The sequence below is a fragment of the Mustela erminea genome, chromosome 9 (assembly GCF_009829155.1).
Source record: "Mustela erminea isolate mMusErm1 chromosome 9, mMusErm1.Pri, whole genome shotgun sequence".
Taxonomy (NCBI): Eukaryota; Metazoa; Chordata; class Mammalia; order Carnivora; family Mustelidae; genus Mustela; species Mustela erminea.
Window position 1 is genome coordinate 50,893,732 of NC_045622.1, and position 13,270 is coordinate 50,907,001.

The 13,270-nt window shown below is 49.8% G+C and overlaps 1 protein-coding gene across 6 annotated transcripts in view; it reads left to right on the plus strand.

Annotated features, from left to right (window-relative positions):
- The first annotated feature begins 1,822 nt into the window (after positions 1-1,822).
- TENM4 (teneurin transmembrane protein 4) overlaps positions 1,823-13,270 on the plus strand; it is a 720,251-nt gene continuing 708,803 nt past the window's right edge. For 2 of the 6 annotated variants that reach the window (XM_032357369.1, XM_032357368.1), the window contains exon 1: positions 1,823-2,357. The gene's annotated coding sequence lies outside the window, so the exon portion shown is untranslated. The remainder of the gene's footprint in view (positions 2,358-13,270) is intronic. The other 4 variants (XM_032357365.1, XM_032357371.1, XM_032357366.1 and 1 more) reach the window with 3 other exon arrangements.

Below are 13,270 nucleotides of genomic sequence, written 5' to 3' on the forward strand. Positions count from 1 at the left end.
TGCCCCTGCTACTTTTAGCTTGGGACTGTTTTTCCATCAGTCGAATGAAGTGCAGAGAATGAACAGTGGATTCCAAAATTTTCACTCAAGGATTCCTTTCTCATTCCCTCTGCCATGGACCTCATATATTGAAAGATTCTGTCCACCAAACAAATGATATTTCTCAAGGTATATATGACTCATTTCCCAATGCCCATTCATCAGACATGTCCATCGCTCTGTAGGCTCACAAAGGCAAGGCTTGCTTGCCTCTCTGCTGGATGCCCACAGTCCACCACAGTGCCAGTGACAGAGTCAACAAATATTTGTCAAAGGACTGACTCTAACTGTCCATCATAGCTTATGGAAAGCATTTGATATCTGTAGTGAGGACGTGAAGTTGATAAATGCTATCCAAAGGCAGAGACTTGACATTTTAGTTAGTCTCAGAGGCTTTGTCACTGGTCAGTGCTCAGTTATGAAGATTTTAAAAATAGATTGGACAGAGTGCAGGAAACCCCCCATCCAATCCTACCTCTGTCCGGGAAGTTCCGGAAGCCTTAGTCAGGAGATGTTGAAGGGGCATCCTAGCACCCCAAGTTTGTAATCTCTGTGATGCCTCTGAAATCAGCTGACTAGACAATCTCCTGTTCATACAACAGAGTTTTTCAAATATCCTAGACCTCCTTGCTTCACATTTCTATAACCTTATATTGTCCCATTGCCTGCTTCATTGCACACTTCAGACTCTGGTGATACAATGTAGGGGAAGATCATGAAGGGAGTTTTTTAAAAAATTGTGGAGGGAGGAGAAAGGAAGTCATATTGTTTGAACTTCCATATGCCCAATACTTTCTTTCCTTTGTTCCCTCTTTTGCCCCTCACCATAAGGGGTGAGGTAGGTATGATTATCCATTTTACAGAGGGGAAACCTGAGGCAGGGCTAGATAGAGATAATGATTTGCACGAAGACACAGCTGGCAGGCAGCAGGGCTGCTGTGGGAATTTCTCGTCTCTCTCCAAAGCCCTTGCAAGTTGCCGCTGCACCAGGCTGCCTCTCCCATCCCATGAAAATGCCCTTCTCGAAATGTGCTGGCGATCACAGTCCAGAAAGGCGAAGGACAAATCTCTTCGACCACGTTCTCTGCAGTTATTTTTTAAATGATTGTTATCACGACTGAGTAGCTGTTACCATGGTTTTAGAGAAGTTGTCCGAGGGAGGGCCTTTCTTTGGGCATCTTGGGAGCCTGAGGAACGAACTCAAGTTCTCAGCTCTTAATTACCTCTGGCTGTGCTGCAGCAGGAATGGGAGAGGGGCTGTCCCTGGAAAAGTGTTGAGGGTGTGAAATAACACCAGGGGGTAAGGCGGGGAGGGAAGCCACCCGCCCCAGAGAGACCCGGGGATGGGCGAAGAGGGGGAGGGCAGGGAGACCGGACAACGCCACATAGACACGGGGGAGACGGCCAAAGCGGGAGGAGAGAGAACAAAAGGCAGGAGGAGAGGAAGTGGGGGAAAGTCGGGACAAGGAAGGAGAAAGTTTGAGAAAGGGATTGAGCGAGCGGAGACGGTAAAAGAAAAGAGCAGACCGAGGAAGATACTGAGCTGAAACAACCAGGAGAATTCGAGAAAGAATAAGCAGTAAAAAGGAGCGAAGATGGAGAAAGGAGCGGACTGAAAGGAGGGAAGGGGGAACGAGGAAGCCATCGGGGAGAACACAGAGACTGGGGCGAGCGGAGAGGCGGCGAGGGGCCCCCGGAGGGCGCGCGTCACCTGCGTGGCGCCCCCCCGCGCCGTGGTGCGGTCCTGCTCGCAGCGCCGTGCGCCGCGGCTCGCCCAGCCTCGCAGGATTGGCTCCCGCCTCCCATTCATGTAACCTGCGTGTGCGTGTGAGTGTGTGTGTGTGTGTGTCTCTCTCTCTCGCTCGCCCTCTCTGTGTGTAAGAGAGCGAGGGTGGGGGACGGAGGCAGGCAGGCGAGCAGGCAGGGAGGGGAAGAAGAGGAGGGAAGCTATTAAACACACACACTCACACACACGCGCGCGCACACACCCGCTCCAACCCCCCAGAAGCCTCGGGATTGCAGCTGTTTCATGTGGGGCAGCAGTGCTGGCAGGGACGCCGGCCGGGAGCGGCCGGGAGCGGGAGCCGGGCGTGCGCGCGCGGCTGGAGGCTCGCTGGGGCTCCGCTCCCCTCGGGAGCTATTGTTGGTCTCGCTGGAGCTGAGCGCAGAGCCGGGACCCGCTCCTTCCTGGGCGCCCTGCTCGGGCTCGCCGAGCCGAGGAGCCGCGCCGCCGAGAGCCAGAGGAGCCACCGGCGCGGCGCTGAGCCTTCCTGCCGCCGTCCTCCCCGCTTTCCCGGCGGTGGCAGCCTGCAGCCACGGTAAGGCGGCGCGCTCCGCTCTATGGAAAAGCGCCTTGGGGACCGCGGCGGCGTCTCGCCGGCTTCCTCGCCCCTTTTCGCTCGTTGACCGTGGCGGGGTCGGGGCGGCTGGTACGGACCCCCAGGGCTCCCGGAGACGCTCTCCTGCTCCTTCGGCCCGCACTGAGGGAGGAAGGGAGGGAGCCTGGGTGGGAGGTTGCCGGCGAGGCGAACCAGTCTGGAGCCCGAGCCTCCGTCGCCGCAGCCCCCGGAGCCCGCCGCGGACTAGTCTGAGAGCTAAGGTTAGGGGAGAGTGGGAGGTGGGCGCGGGTCCGGGACTCGGGACTGCGGGTGGGAGGGAGGCGATGCGCCCGGGTTCGTCTTCAACCCGGGGATCTCCTTCCCCGCCCTGGCCCCAGCGTCCGCAGCCCCTCTGCAGACCAGCCTACCCCTGGGCCCCGGCGGGCGCTGGAGGAGCCTGGGAGGAGGCGCCGGGCTCTGACGGCTGCAGCCGGTCCTGCGGGGCTAGCACCGGCTGCAGCGGCCCCGCGTGCGGCGCGGTTGAAGCGGAGGAACGGGAGAGCGACCCCAGCCCCGAGCCCTCTGCAGCCCGCGAGGCGCTCGACTCTCCTCGCCCGCCGCCCTGCAGCGGTGCTGACGTTCCCTTCCCAGCGAGTGGAGGCTGCAGCCGCGGGTGGACGCTCGGAGCGCTCCTGGGTGTGAGTGTGAGTGTGTGTGTGTGTGTGTGTGTGTGTGTGTCTACTCGCACCCGCACCCCCCCCACCCCCAGTTTGGAGAAATTTGCTCTGGGTTGAAATGTGATCACCGAGCTCCGTCATTTTCCTCGCGTTTTAAAAATGCAGTCTCTTGAAGGAAGCAGACGTGAAGGTGATATAGGAGTTGTGTGTGTGTGTGTGTGTGTGTGTGTGTGTGTGTGTGTGTACGCTCAGCGAGGGAATACACAGCCAATTACTGGGGGCGAGGCAAGGTTCAACTGGTGAGTCCTCTCCTTGGCTGTGTGGTAGGGTGGGCTTTGCTGGCCTCTGCCCGCCACTTCTCGGCCCTATCCCCGCCTAGGCGAGGTTAGAAAGTACTGGAAATTCAACTGCGTGGTCTCTAACTTTGGAAGTTGTCTCCCCTTTCAGGGCGACAGGTTAAGGCAATTTGTGCACCTTGGTTCAAGTGTACGAGGATATTATTACTCGGTTGGGTAATAGGAATCCTCTTTAGAACCGCGCCAACCCCCACCCCCCGCTCCGGCTCTCTGTACCCCCCACCCCCACCCGCCGAGGCCTGGCGAGGTTTGTAGAGATGCAGTTATCCGTAAGACACCAATGCAGCGAAAGGGGCGCATTGAGGCTGCCTGGGTTTTGGTAAATCCTGCCTGCACCCTTGATTTTTGACTAATCCACGAGATCGCCTTGCTGCTTTGTGGAAGGCGGCGGCAGGGCACGCTTGGGATTGGAGCGCGGGGGCGAGAGGGTGCCCAAGTGCTGAGCTGTGCGACCGTGCACGCAAGATCTGCCGTACGGCATCGCGGGCAATTATATAAACTGGCTCAGTGATTACCCAGAACCGTGATGCGAAATCCCCGGTTCGTGAAAGACAAGCCCGAAAGTTTGCCTGCTTGGGGAATGTAAGTACTGGGGCGCACCCATCCCGGGACCGGAGGGTAGGGAGACGCCTGGCGCCATGGCACCCACTTCCATGATCGGCGTTGGGTGCTGATGCTACTGTCCCCAAAGAACCGGTTATCGATTTGGTAATAGGGTGGAGACTCTGGAATTGATCAGAGAGAAAAAGCCGCGAACTCCAGGGTTCGTGGAGTCCCCAGAGCCCGAACCTGTCTCGGGTTGTTGGGAGGCCTTGCAGGGGATGCTCTTTCAGGAAACTAACTTTGCATACTGGGCAAGCCCTAAGCCTCGCTTCTCTGCCTCTCAGATCTCCTCCAACCCATCTTCACACCCAGTGTCCTTCACGTGTTTAGAAACCTGCTTGCGCTCTCTGGTCCACCTTGGAGATGCCAAGCATGCCAGCCATCTAGGCCTACTCAGGCGGGGGGTTAGGAGGGAGAGTGCTGGTTTCTGCCCGGGTTGGCCACCATTAGGTGCCCATTCCTGGTTTCCTGGGCTAGCGGGGCGTTAATGGGATAGGATGGGGATGAGTGCAGACTACAGCTTCCGCCCCCTCGCTTCTCTCCTACGCGGACCGCGGTTTGCTTCTGTTGCGTTTATTCTCCTCTCCCTGCTTCCCATAGCTGCCGCAGCCTGTAGCATGTTGATGGTCTTTGATAGAGAAACCACAGTAGTGGAGTGCTTTTAAATCGTTGTGTTTTTTTGTTTTTTTTTTTTTTTCGCCTGTAGAGGGACAAACCGACCCAGACCTGACAGAGGCGTGCGGAACGCTTAAGTCTGAGGCTCAGTGGCGCTGAACTGCCTACCCCCCACAGGCAGGAGGTGGTGGTGTGCTTGGGTGGAGGGCAGGGTTTTGTTTTTGCCACATTCCACGGTCCTGAAATCCCGGGTCTGAGTGTGTTCTGCGCTGTAAAATAAATCCTCCTTTCGCAGACCTGTGGGGCCTTTCGGATTTCCTGCCGCTGCCATGATCCTTAACAATGCGATTACAAAGCTCGTGCTCTGCTGGGGAAAATCCCCAGGTGCCGGCCAGCCGCGCCTTGACCTTGCTGAAGGCGCCTTTAACCCGGCTGCCTGAGAGGCTGCGGGCCGGCCGCGAGGATCCGGGAAGGAGGAGGGCGCCCCGGAGGGGCTGTGCTTGCTCGGGACAGGGCGGGAATCCGGTCGCCTCGGGGCGGTAGCGGGGAGGGGACGGGCTCGGCGGCAACCTGTTTCCCCGCTCCCTCCCGCTCCACGGTCTCCGCGTCGCTCGGGCGCCTCCGTCTTCGTCGCGGGCCTCTCGCCGCCACCTCTAAACGCCCCCCACCTACGGCGCCCCAGGTCGGCTGCGCGGGCTAAGGCCCTCTCGCGCTCTCGGTCGTCGTCCGCCGGGTGTCCCAGGCTTCCCGCTCCTCTACCCGCCGAGCCGGGCCGCAGTCCGCTTGAGCCGGGGCCCCCGGGTGGGCGGGGCCTGCGCGGGAAACCCCAGCCCAGACCGCGGCGTTCCGGCCGGGTGCTAGCGGGACAGCAGCGCCGCGCGAGGTCCCGGTCCGATCGCGCTGCTCTCTCCCTGCCTGGCCCCATCCTCCGCCCTCCGGCGCGCTTCGGGCGCTCCGCAGCTCAGCTCTGCCCCGGAGCTCTCCTCGCCAAAGTTAGGAGGGATGTTTTCACAGGTGGTGGTGGAAGCAAGTTTGTGTGTGCGTGTATGCGCGCGCGCGTGTGTGTGTGTGTGCGTATGCGCGCGCGCGTGTGTGGGAGAGAGAGTGCGAGCGAGCCTGGAGGGGGGTGTGCGGCGAGGCCAGACATCGAGCAAAAATGGGATTCCCCTCCTTGTGGGCGTTATAAGAGAATGATGGGAAAGAATCTGTTTTCTCTGGTGAGGGTGATGATGGGAGTTCTTCCACCTAGTGGAACTGGACCAGTCTGAGCTGATTTCCCGGGGCGAACGAGCGTCGCCTGTCAGCGGCTCCTTGTGAATGTCGCGGAAGTGAACGCCCCCACGTTCTCCAGGCAAAACTTAGGAAGGAGATGTTCCTATAGCATTAGGGGCGTAATTCGGGGAAGGTTTTATTCCCAGCATGTATCTTTAAGTGAGCGGGGGCAGAGCGCAGGTTGGCGTGTGAATTCACGGTCTTCTGAGGGTGGGGAAGTTGTCAGGGATGGAAAGGTTCGGTTTTCGAGATTTCTCGGATTTGTCTGCCAGCTTCCTGTGGTCATCAAGGCCTCTTTTGGGGGATGGGGGTAGAAAGGGGCCAGTAAGTCAATAAACTATCCTAATGGACTTTGGTGGGAAGTAGGGTCAGCCTTGCTCACTGCGCGGGTGGGGAGCAGGCGCGGTGGAACCAGTGTTCAGCCTAAAGAATCATCATCAGAGGGCAGTTCTACAGCGAAGGGAATAATCTGGAATATGAGGTTCCCACTGAACGGGTGTTGCAGTGGAAGACTGGGTATTATAGTACTGGACGAATTGGACCTCCCAATAGATCTCTCTGTTGTATAACCTCTAACCCTGTCTGATTTTGTGGGAGTCAGTTGATGGAATGTGACTTTAACTCCTTTATTTACTAGGTGGAAATCATGGCGATGCGGCCTCCTTTGGTATTTCAGTTTGCTTTCGTATAAATGGGAAGATATCCTCTAGTTTACAACAAAGTAAGGATTAATGTCACAAAACCTCACAGATTATCATTCCCTTCCACTTTCTTCATCCCTTTACAACACTGTGCATTTGTTGGGTGGGGGTTGGGCAGGAAAAATCAACAGCCCCAAAAGAACCAGCAACATTGCATCCATGGTCTATTTAAAAACAGCTCAAGTGCTTGAAACAAAAATATCTTCTCTTTTCTTAGAAAAGTCATTTCCAGTTTTGTTAGAATTTCTCCCTCATTCAGTCCTTTTTTATGGCAGAATTACATCCTTGTGCAGATTGGCATGTTACATAACCTGATATTTCCAGATCAAGAGTTAAAAATACGGTTAAGAGGGTCATTAGGAATTTAGGATAAAGACTGTTGGACAGTAAAAGCGAGGGACTCGAGGTAAGATGCCCTCTTACACTCTTTAACTCAGAGGGGTTGAAGAAAAGGAGATTGAATGTCACCTGGTGTAAATCCTCACCTGGGTACTCCGCCTCCCCTTTCTGGTCCCCATAAACTGCTCCTCTGCCTAGACCTCCAGCTGGCCATTGTTCTGTCCCAATACATCCCCCCACTTCCATAAATCTCAAAAGGGAAACAAAAGAACAATGGGATTTAAATCATTTCCTTGCAGATTTGATTCTAAGAGCCTAGCTGGGTAAATCAACGTCAGTTCTAGATCTGAGAGACGATTTTTTACCTGCCTTCTTACAGGGTTTATCAGTCTGGCTTACTATAGCTGAAAGCTGACTCACTCTATCTTTGCCCTGCACTGACAGACTGCTATGGGGGCCACTTGGAAAGTAACATGTGTCCCAGTTTCCAGGGAGTCCGGCATATGTGGGTCTCTGAACACATAGTTTTCCACGAGAAAAACTTATAATGAAACAGTTTAAATGTAGATGTTTTACTCCTTTGTATTTGTTTTGCCAGTGTTTTTTAAAGATTTTTATTGTATTCTAATTATCAAAGTATCTGTGCTCACTGTAGCAAGGTAAGACAATAGAGAAAAAAGCAGAAGGAAAATAAGTTTCACCACTTTTTGAGTCATAATGTGTGACTCTATGATATAAAAAAACGAGATCATAGTTAAAATGTATTGAATATGTATTTTCATTTAATGACAGATCTTTCCATGTTATACTATTTCTCCCTATGGCAACATGTTTAATGGCTGCATAGAAGCTCAGTGTTTTAATATGCCATCATTTATTTAACCAGTACTGAAATTTTGACTTTTTGTTTATTTTTAGTTGTTTTTTTTTTTAATTAAAACAAAGCTGCAGTAACCATGCTGTGTACACTGTATAATTATAGTATTTCCTTGAGAACAATTCCTAGAAAGCAGGATGGCAGGGTCACAGGCATATGCTATGCTAAGACTTCTGTCACACATGAGAAGCAGTAGGCTACACTGTGATTTCTACTTCATCTTTTAAACCAGAACATGGCTGTTTACTTTTCAATCCCTTATAGGCTTGGGAACCTGGGTAGTAGAGGGAGGTAGGGGTGACAATCAAACCTCAAGCAAGGGATTTGCATAACTTTGAGCTGTTCTGCTGAAGTGATAGGCAAATCCTTTTTTGAGAACATTTTTCTTCCCTGGCTGTTTACGAATCATCACTTTCTGTAGCGCTTCAGCCCGCAATGGAGTTGAAATATGTAAATATGTTCCTCTGTATTGTAGGTGGGGCTGGCTCCACAGTGAATGACAAACAGTTCCTCAGAGAAGTGTGTGAGTCTAGCATTTGCTCAGGCGGTGGATTCCACCCTTCCCGGCCCTGCCCCCTTCCCTTTTCCTTTGGCTCAGAGGCCTTGGAATGGCCGCCTAGGAAATCTGACAAAGGAAACAATTGGGACTACCCACAGCAAGCTTCTCCCCACCCGCTGCAGGGCATTTTGCTGGAAAATCCGCCCAGCTGTCTCTCTTCAGGGTGCCTGGGCACAGTAAAAAATTAAATTAATGTGCCTACATTAAGTTTCCAAAGTGGAGGTAGCCCATCCTGGTATGGGCCCGTTCAGTGAGAGGGTGTATTTGTCAGTCTTGCTTTCACGTGTCAGATTTCTGTGACCCCGAAAAGATTTGTTCCCTGTGGTTAGGGGACTTGTCATCTGGCAAAGAATTCAGTGGAGCTACTGGGGGAAATCCAGTCCTACCTTTTCCAAGGCATCCCTTTACCCAGCAGGAGATAATCGGGAGTTCTTTTAGATATGAGAGAGGTCACCTCAGCCTTGTTCCATGGTGTGGTCACCATGGAGGAAACCCACTGCACTGGTCGCAGACTCAGAATTCTGACAAGTGTTTAGATGCTGCCTTTGATTCTGACCCCTGTCCAGTTTCACTAGGGAAGGCAGTGGAACATTTTTTGCCTTTTGTCATGTTCTGAACATCAAATCAGGGCCTTTGTTTCATTTGGAAAACAAAAAGAACACAAGGCAGAAATGTAGCCCCATCTCAAAACCAGTTGTGCAGTGCCCCCTACTCCCTGTCTCCTTGAATCCTGCATTGGCTCTGTGCATGGCTTACTGCTTGGGCCCACAGTGGCAATGATTGTCAGATACAATTGATAAATCATTATAACCCTCAAGCACATTAGGTTTTAAGAATGTTTTCTTTTAAAGAGATGAATTTCTTGCTGGGGAATGATTGTCGATTCTAAAAATCTGGTCTTTGAACCCCTTGAAAGTCAAGCAAAAGAGTTGCAGCTAACACATTATGCTTAGGGTAAAACACTTGCCCATTCTTTAAATGTTTCCCTCTCTGTAAAATTAGGTTGGGAGAGGAGAGTGGATTTGATGTTTTGTAGTGTCACACTTCTCAAACTTTTAATATGCACACACATCACCCAAGAGTCTTGTTAAAATATAGGTTCTGATTCAGTAGGTCTGAAAAGGGGGCTGAGTTTGCATTTCTGGTAAGCTCCAAGATGATGCCATGATGTTTGTCACTGGTCCACACTTTTAATAGCCAGGTTTCAAGCTACTTCCTACTCTGCATTTTTTCAGAAAGTAATAATAATGACTGCCAGACATCAAGAGGAGCTGTCTTATATTTATAGATGACACCATGAAGGGATATATCCATTCTTTCCTTTGGGTTTTGAGAATTGGCATCTTTTAGCTGGCAGAGTAGGGAGGGACAACGTTCTCTCATCTGCTGGTTGGAGGTGGTGGAAGAACAGGGCCAAGAGTCAAACAAACACATACTGAGTATCCGTTATGTAGCTGCTATTACTGCCTTGTTCTAGATGAGGAAACTGTTACTCAGTGAGGCACGCCATTTGCCATTTGCCCATGGTCACACACCTAGGGCTAGCATGTATGTGATCATAGGCCTCTGGCTCCAAACCCTTGTTTCTTCTGCAATAGCCACTTTGTAACTTTCTGGAACACCATGTAATTAAAACTGAGGTTTAGCAAAGTGTTTCTTTTTAGAGGTCCTTTTTTACTGGGTCTACTTTGAGAGTGGATGAAGACATTTAAAAATCTGCTTCATTATCATGCAAGCAATGAAAGTGCTTAAGAGCTTAAAAGCAATTTGTTCAAGTTGGTTAAATATCCGCCCTCCCCAATCTTATTTGTATTATTAATTTACTCGTCAAACTGTGACATCAAAACCATTGTGAAGGTACATTTCAGTCTCTTCTGATTGGTGGAAACTTGCAGATGAAAGGAGTTTGTATTGATGAGGTCTACAGTGCAAGGATCTAGTTCAGAGTGAGTCAGAAAAACCAGCTCTTTACTGAATAAGCTCAGCCATCCTTGGGCCTCTAGACGAGAATTAGTCGTTTAAACGTTTTATTAACGAGCAGTTATTCTGAGAACCAGTCATCAATGCACCTCCTTGCAAACATTAATTAAGCTGATCTTCACATCACCCCCATAAGGCAGATAAATAGCATTAAGCCTGCATTTGAGAGAACCAATGGACACACAGAGATGAGGATGGAAGAGGCAAACTTTTGCCTTGCAGGAAGGATGGTAGAGGAAGGTGGAATTAAGATATTACTTGAGTTTGTCACTTAACAAATATTTATTGGGTGACATGCTAGATATTCGAGAGCTGCACTGGGCAGTGAGTGCAGTAGTCACTAGTGACAACTTAAATTAAATTTAATTAAAATTAAATAATATTAAAAATTCATTCCCTCAATCACACTAGATAGATTCCCAGTACTCAGTAGAGCATAGTGGCTATCATATCAGACAGTGCAGATATAGAGCATCTCTACCATCGCAGAAAGTTCTATTACAGAGCATTGGTCTAGTAACTTGGGATAATGAAAGACTAAGGTAAAGATCCCTGCCCATGTAGAACTCTTAGGGAGAATAGCCTAAAACAATAGCTGAGATGTGGCTGAGTACTGCATACCCCAGTAGTGGTTAGGGACCTGGCTCCTTGAGCTGAGCAGTTTCAGTTCAAATCCTGGCTGAGCCACAGACAGGTTGTATGACTAGAGGTAGGTTATAAAACACTGTGTGTCTCTTCGCAGACTCATGCTACTATTTTTCACTTCTCTTATTAGCCGAGATAGTTCTAAGACAATGCTGGATTCTGGAGAGGGTGCTGGGAGACAGGTACTCTCCTTTGATGCTGGTGGAAATGCAAATTAATACACCCTTTTAGGAAAGCAATTTGGCAATAACTGTCAGTAGTCCTAGAAACACTTGTTCCCTTTAGCTCAGTGTTCCAATTCTAGGAATCTAGCCAAAGAAAATAATCAGAGATGGGCAGAAAAGATGTCAGAATAAAAATGTTCATTGCCGTGTTATTTATAATAGTAAAAAAAAAAAAAAAGATAAACAATTGGATCGGGCAAGTAAAGAATGGCAGCCAAACAGTGGGATATTATATAAAGATTAAATGTCATTTTCAAACATGTGTTTTTGTGACATAGGAAAATGCCACAATAAAATTATGTTCTAAAAAAAAATAATGCTGTACTATTAAATCCCAAGTATGTTTTCCAAAGCAAACATTCATTGAAGCAGGACTAGGAAATAGACGCAATATTGAAAGTAGTAGCCTGTGAATTAATAGTACTTTTGGTGGTTTTGAGATGATTGTTTTAGCTTTTTCCTCTAAAGTTTTGGTTTTATTTTCTTTTACTTTTTTTTTTTTTTTAACTGAACTAACCTAAAAAGTTTGGCAACTGGGTGCCCAGAGCATTCAGGCCCTGTCCTCTCTCTGCTATGTTGTATGGTCAGAGACTCCCAGCTGCTCTTATTCTGCCCTTCATAGCAATTTTGGAATGTTTAGTTTATTCAGTTGTGTTTGTCTGCCTTGCCTTCAAGGTCAGGACGTATTTCCTAATGTCCAAACTTAATTCCTCCTTATGGCCGGTTAAGTCCATTTGTATGTGCACTTTGAGGTTTTTCAGACTGAGCAGCATGGAGTCTTGGGAAGAACATCAGCTTTAAAGCCTTAAGAACTAGGCTCAGATCCTGATCCTCACCTCCTTGCCATATGACCTTGAGCAGCCCTTCTGTGCCTCAGTGTTCTCTATAAAATCAGAAAAGTGGTAGATCCCATCTCATATCACTTGGCGGTAAGGATTAAGTGTTCACTTCTGTAGAACATCTGGCATATACAGGTAAATAAAGATACAGATGGCTTCAAAGCCTGACATGCAGGACTATCTAGAACATAAGCTGATGTATCCCTAGGACATTCGTGAAATCGGCAGAATCCACCCTTTCCAGATGAGGGAGAGGGGCGTCTGGTGGTTGCATGACACTGCCCCTGTCACATGGGCTTGGGGATGGCGGAGTGGGGAGCAGACACAAGGCTTCTTGTGAGCCTCTATCGAGGAAGGTACAAGCCTCCGGCTGCCTTGGAGGCTTGTGCCTTCTTTGGTAGAGGCTCACAAGCTCCCCTCCTGGCTTGCCTGGATGCACTTCGTCCTAATGCCTTGTCTACCCCTCAGCATTTCCCAGTCATAGGCTCATCCCTTTCAAGGAATAAATAAGACAGGCATTCCTTTTTTATAGGTTGAATGATTACAACAAAACTCACTTGACTAAGAAGTAGCCCTGAGCCGCCAAGCAGCAGAGGCAGGGATGCTGGTCCTAGAACTATTTCCTGGGAAGTCGGCAGGAGCCTTGGCCCTGGTGAATTTTTGCCACCAGAGATCTGCCACACTTCCCTTCTTGGCAGCTCGAAAGAGATACCAAGTTTGTGGACAGCCCCAGCTCGTGGTTTCGACACTTTGTGGGACCTTGGGCAAGTCACTTCCTATCTCCATGAGTTAGATTTTATATCCATAAGATGGGGAGAATAATGAGTGTCTGTTAGGATTGGTGGCAGAATTGTCATGAAAGAATGTGACAGTTTTGTGAGACCTTGTCATTGTTGAATCAGCGTCATTATTTCCAGGGTCTTTAAAGTAACTTCTTTGAGGATAGCTAAGTCATGAGTTCCTTTTTCTCCACCAGGGATGGTTCCCCTGTATACTTGGATTAAGTTCTTCCCAAGGCCATGTAAGGTAGAGGAAAATGCCCAACAGACTTGGGCTTGACTTCTCTATGAATCCAAGCCAGTTACTAAGATTCACTGAGCTTCTATAATTTTTTCATTTATAAAATGGAAAACAGAAGTATTGACCTCAAAGACTTGGTAACTTGCGCAGGGCCTAACAGGCAAGAGTCTTCAATGTGAATGGTAGCTCTTGGCTTTGCTATTTTT